The sequence below is a fragment of the Rhinopithecus bieti genome, unplaced genomic scaffold, assembly GCF_001698545.2.
Source record: "Rhinopithecus bieti isolate Rb0 unplaced genomic scaffold, ASM169854v2 scaffold_315, whole genome shotgun sequence".
Classification (NCBI taxonomy): Eukaryota; Metazoa; Chordata; class Mammalia; order Primates; family Cercopithecidae; genus Rhinopithecus; species Rhinopithecus bieti.
The window spans coordinates 626,599-632,768 of record NW_016803481.1 but is presented as its reverse complement, the minus strand read 5'-3'; positions in this window follow the sequence as shown (position 1 = coordinate 632,768).

Sequence of the window (6,170 nt, the reverse complement as noted above, 5' to 3'; positions counted from 1 at the left end):
TCCAATAACCCTTCTACCAAGTTGAGCAGAGCCCCTTCCTCCTTGTCTGAGGCCTCCTGCTCTGAGTCACCTTGTTTTCTTTTTAGCTGAGGGTGTTTTTTCTTCCAATGTCGTACTTCTTTACAATAAGCACACCGGTTACACTGCAAACTCTTGACAGCCAAGCTGAGTTTCTTTCCCAGGGCCCCCCTTCCCTTTCCTCTTTGGGGGGACCCCTCTGATTGCTGCAGCTAACAGGTTGGCATTTCGCCGGGCCTGGATGTTCATTCTCTTTGTGGTTTTCCTTACGGCTTACTGCATCCCTGTTTACAAACACCTGGTTAGTTATTTCTAATAACTGAGGTATTCATCCCTGCAAACCCAACCTGTTTCTGCAGTTTTCTTCTAATGTCTTCAGTGCTTTGACTAACTAAAGCAATGTTAATCATGTGCTGATTTTCAGGGCTATTGGAATCAAAGGGAGTATACATACGATAGGACTCACAGTCTCTCGTAGAATTGTGCTGGACTTTCTTCTTTTCCCTGAATGACCTCAGAGACCTTGTTAACATTTGTGGCCTTCTGGGCTCCCCTCTTTAATCCTTTCAAGAGAGCTTTCCTGTATCGGTTTAGACTTTGCATACTCTCTCTTTCATTCAGGTCCCACTGGCGGTCGGTTCCTGGGAACTGGGTCCTTACATACTCTTGGGAGTTTTGGTAATCAGCCGGTGCATGTTCCTCTAGCCACTTAGTTGCTGCTTGGAGCACTCTCTGCCTTTCATCTGTGTTAAAGAGGAACATGAGCAACTGGTGGCAATCAGCCCAGGTGGGGTTGTGGGTCTGGATAATAGTTTGAAGCAAATCAATTAGAGCTTGTGGCTTTTCAGTATAGGACGGGGTATTGTTTTTCCAGTTGAGAAGATTGGCAGAAGTGAAGGGCTGGTACACAAAAACACGCCTCTCCACCATGTGACCATCCTCATCTATCCCAGTATACCGCTGCTCTCTCAGGGGCATTTGTATCCCAGTTTTGGGTCATAAACGAGCTGCCAAGGGAGGGGTTTCTCCCGAGGCTTCACTTCCTCTCTTGTCTACTCTGGATAGCCTAGGGATATGTTTGTCTTGCGGAGGTACAAGCACTGTAGGCTCAAGATGGGGTGCCTCTCTCCCTGGTAAGGGGAGGGCACCACTGGGATCACTGGTGCCAACTCCTGCAATGGATCTTCTGATGTTGGGTTGAACAGAACTTCAGGAGTTGATTTCCCTTGGCGGGTGGAGCGGGATTCTTCCTTGGCTATCTGCCCCTTTGCTACTAGCACTGCTGCTGACTGCCCTCTTAGCCACTATGGGGCTGTGACCAAGTGTCTATATATGGGAACTGGTCTAGATATCCTTTACCAGTTACCTTGTGCCACACCTTAGAAACAAGGGACCTGTCCAGGCTTCCTCCTGATGGCCAACCCACTTCTAATGTTGGCCAATCTATTTCACACAAAGTTCTAAGTTTTCCTGGTGTCATAGTAACCCCATAGTCTCCACTAAACCCCTTCTTAAAATTTTTCAACATAGTTCCTAGTGGAGTGGGCTTACTTTGTGTCTGACTCATGTTTCCTCGAGACAAAACACCACATTCACACCACATGCACACCACAGAACAAAGAATGGGTAAAAAGGGCACATACATACTTTTTCAGTTTACACCAAACCAGAATCAAAGCCAAAATCAGTCTCCAGAAATTCAAGCCAGGTCAAAACCATATCCAAAGTATCAAGCATTTCAAGTCAAGTCAAAAACCAAAGTGCAGGTACAGGCACGCCGTGGATGATCAGGCCAGGCTTCCACTCAAATGGAGCGGGCAAGTTCCAAAGACCAGTCTTACCAAGTTTCAGATGTCCGGACTCAAAGGGCCAGTTCCTTCCCAGTGTTCAGCCACTGTGTTGATCCTCTGCTGGGGCCTGCTGTGCACTGCTCTGAGGAGGCGTTCCACCTGGGCAATTGCCTACCGGGAAGCACTCTCAGGATCCGCATCGCACAAGCTGGCCAGAGTTTCACGCAGGATGTTCTACAGCGCAGGCCTAAGCAGCTCGAGGGGCTGCCTCGACCATCCGTTAATCACCTCGCTTCCCAGTCAGGGAACCAAGAAATGCAGCAGGACCAGCTGCAGACAAAACTCCTCAGACACCAGATTAAAGAAGGAAGAAGATTTTTATTTGGCTGAGAGCGTGGGCAGACTCGTGTCTTAAGAACCTAGCTCCTTCAAGACAGAGTTCCTGGCCCTTTTAAGGGCTTCCAACTCTAAGGGGTTTCACGTGAAAGGGTGGTGATGGATTGAGAGCACATGTGGTTAGAGTGGGGGAGTTAATCTTTTCACCTCAGGTCTGGTCCTCAGTGGCACTGACTGGTCTTGCCACTGACTTCATTCCTGTTGTTTTTCAACTTTCACTTCCTCCTCCTCAGAGACAGGAGACAGTAAGAGAAATGGCTTCTTTCCTTGTTTCCTTTTATTTTGCCTTCTTTGTCCACCCCCTCCTCCTGAGTTACCTTAAGAAGTTAATGAATAGCCGGGAGTTGTGTCTCCCAGGACTTTGGGAGGCCAAGGCGGGCGGATCACGAGGTCAGGAGATTGAGACCATCCTGGCTAACACCGTGAAACCCCATCTCTACTAAAAATACAAAAAAAAAGAAATATTCAGGTGTGATGGCGGGTGCTGTAGTCCCAGCTACTTGAGAGGCTGAGGCAGGAGAATGGCGTGAACCTGGAAGGCAAAGCTTGCAGTGAGCCGAGATCACGCCGCTGCACTCCAGCCTGGGCAACAGAGCGAGACTCCGTCTCAAAAAAAAAAAAAAAAAAAAGAAGAAGTTAATGAATATTTATTTATGACATAAAACGTTTGCTTCATCCATCATTCATTTATTCCTGCACTATAGTAGGTACTATTAATGGTGGAAAGAAATGGAAGTATGGTCTAGGAAGGTTGATGAAAATGTTATGGTTCAGAAGGGGAGAAATCTACCATAGAGGAGATAAGCAGGGCATTCTGGATTGGAGGAAGGCCTGATTTGAAACACATAAATTGTTTTTATTAAAAAGTATTCATTTCTTAATTTTAATGATTATTTAAATGTTTACTATCATTCTGTGCTCTGAAGAAACTGTAGTGAATAGCACAATTCTTTCTCTCATAGAGGAGAAGATGGTAGAGTTCCAGTGGAGAAAACAGACAATTAACAAGTAAATATATATGCAATTTTGGATAGAGGCATTGCAATAAAGAAAATCAAGCAGGGTAAGAAATTAGAGAGTTTAGGTGAAAGCTGGAAGGTCTTTTATTTGGGTTATAGGGACAGTCTCTGAAGAAGTGACATTTAAGAACAGATCTGAATGATAAGAGACTTTCTGCTATGTGAAAACCTAAGGAAACAGAACTTGAACGTAGGAACTAGCTGTGCAAAAGAGCATGGTTTGAAAATAAACATGTAGTATTTGAGGAAGAGCAAACAAGGCCAGTATGGCAATAATGCAGGAAGCAAAGGGGACAGCCATGAAAAATAACATAAGAGAGAGAAAGATGTGCAAATCTAAAATAACCCTTGTTCACCATGAAATGGAGTTTGGATTAAATTCTATGTGCAATGGAAAGGCATTGGAGAATCTTAATGAGAAAATCTGCAATTTGATGTGCACCTTAAGAAGCTCACTTTAGCTGCTATGGAGGGAATGGATTTTAGGGGAATAAAGAAAAAAGCAGAAACTAATGAAGGAGCTACAGCAAGAGTCCAGGCAAGAGAGCTGATGGCTGAAGCAAGGAATGTGGCAGGAGATATGAGAAATAACTGGATTTGAAACACGTGTCGAGGACTGAGCTGACAGATGTTAAGGAACAGAGTGTAAAAGTGGAGGAGAAGAGGTCTAAGGATCGAGCCCAGGGTGGCACTCCAATGCTTAAGACTTAAAAAAAAAGTCAGCAAAGGAAATTGATAAGGTAGAGTTCCTGAGGGAGCCAGGAGAGGACAGTGTGATATCTGGAAGTCAAGCGAAGAAAGAGCTTTAAGAAGAAAGGGATCTGCTGTGTCAAATGAAGTTTACAGGAAGGACAAGGAAGAGGATAAATTAAAGATCATTGATAACCTTAATAAGAGACATTTTATTATTAGGACAAGAGTCCTATTGGAATAGGTGAAGGAGAAAAGAGGGGTTGAAAGCCAGAAGCTCTTTAAAGGACTTTTGCTGTGAACACAAATAGAAAAGTGAGTTTTTGAAAAACTGATACGAAGATGTTTGCATTCCTATAGGATATGAGAAAATAATAATAAGCTTTATTATAATAGGGTTGACTATACTGCAAATGTTGATGACATCCCGTATGAAAAAGTTCTCTGCATAAGTCTAGTATTGTAGTAGCCAGCACATTGTGTAATTAAAAAGTTAGGCCTACATAGAAATCTTGACCCTGCTTTTGGTAAATGCATGAGCTTAGACAAGTTAGTTAAGCTCCTTAAACAATTGTTTTCTTATCCAATATTGGGCTTTTTTTTAAGGAGTAAATGTGATAATATAGAGAGAGTATTTACAGCAGTGCCTAAAACACTCAATAGTTGAGAGGAAAGATCATCATTACTGTTTAGTGCTTGACTATTAATACTTTCTACAATCAGTGGTATAGCCCATTAGGATTTTAGCTGTACCAAAGAGAACAATTTCTGTCTTGACATCCTCCCACTTTATGTGTCTCTTTTTCCAAGCCAGACCCTAATATTATTTCCTATTTCAAAGTACCACAGGGGATATAGCCAAGGGGATGAAACAGCTGTGTGTCAGGCCACACACAGAAATGTAGCGAGTTAATGTCATTTTAAACATAGTTTGCTTATGTGTAAATTAGCTTGCAGATTTTCAAGCTTCCTACCACTAATTACTAAATTAGTAAGAGTTACCCTGCAGGGAAAGCAGCAATGAGGAAGACAAACATGGCATTCTTATGTGACTGCTCATTTGCATCGTTCCTACAACTCTGGCTTGCAGGAAGACAACCCCCTGCTTCTCCTAGTTAAATCTAATATGGCATTTACAGTTTTATACAAGAATATTAAGCAACAAATTAGCCCAAAGCTACAATTAATTATAATCCAGAGTCAACCCAAGGGAATAGAGAACAAAACACATTTCTTAACATTTAGCGCTCCTCTTGGCCCATGCAAGTTGGCAAGATAATTTCCTAACTCAGGACCTGCAGGTTGAAATTTCAGTAGAGAAGCTTTGTTAAGAAAGCTGTGACATGCACGGTTTATGACATATGTAGTCACTTGAAAACAGTACCTCACTTCAAATCCCAATTCCCACTGATTAACTTCTTGCCTTGAGTGAATCTATTAGTCAGGACAATCTTGTATGCAAGAAAGGGGCAGAATTCCAATTCAAAGAACTTAAGAAAATATATGGACACAGTTAAAGTGGAGGTTGTGGATAAAAATGCTTTGAGCATGACTACATCCAAGGGCTGAAAGGATGTTATCAGCAACTGGTCTGTCTCTGTTTCTTGTGTTTACTTCTGTGTACATCATCTTTACTGTGAGCAGTCTCAGCAGAAAAAAATGCATTCCATTTGTTTATGGCAACTTGAAAGTGCCCCTAGAATTTAGTCATGTACCCACCCCTACACCAATCACTGTGGCCTGTGTTGTATTAATGCTGACTGATCAGGCCCGGGTTACAGGCCTAATGCTAAAGACAGGTGGCGCCATCTTCCCCTAAACCACATGGAATGCTGTTGGTTTCCTTCCCCCAGGGAAAATCAAAATATTGTTACTATCCTAAGGAAAGAAGTGTGAGTTGAGAAGTTTTAGAAAGGAAAATGCAACAGATGCCCAGTATTGCAAATGATGCAATTGCTTAAAGTTTGTTTCCATGTTTATGTAAATATACAACAACTATTATTATAGTACCTGTCTGTTTGAGTCCATTTTATGCTACTATAGCAGAATACTACAGACTGTATTTCATATATATATAAAATCTCTCTATGTATATTATATATTATGTATTATACATAGAGATATCGTTATATATTACAATAGAGGTTATATATAATACATAGAGATGTATATTATACATAGAGCTCTTATATATTATATATTATAGAGAGATATATGTAATACATATAATTATATATATAAATATATATTATATATA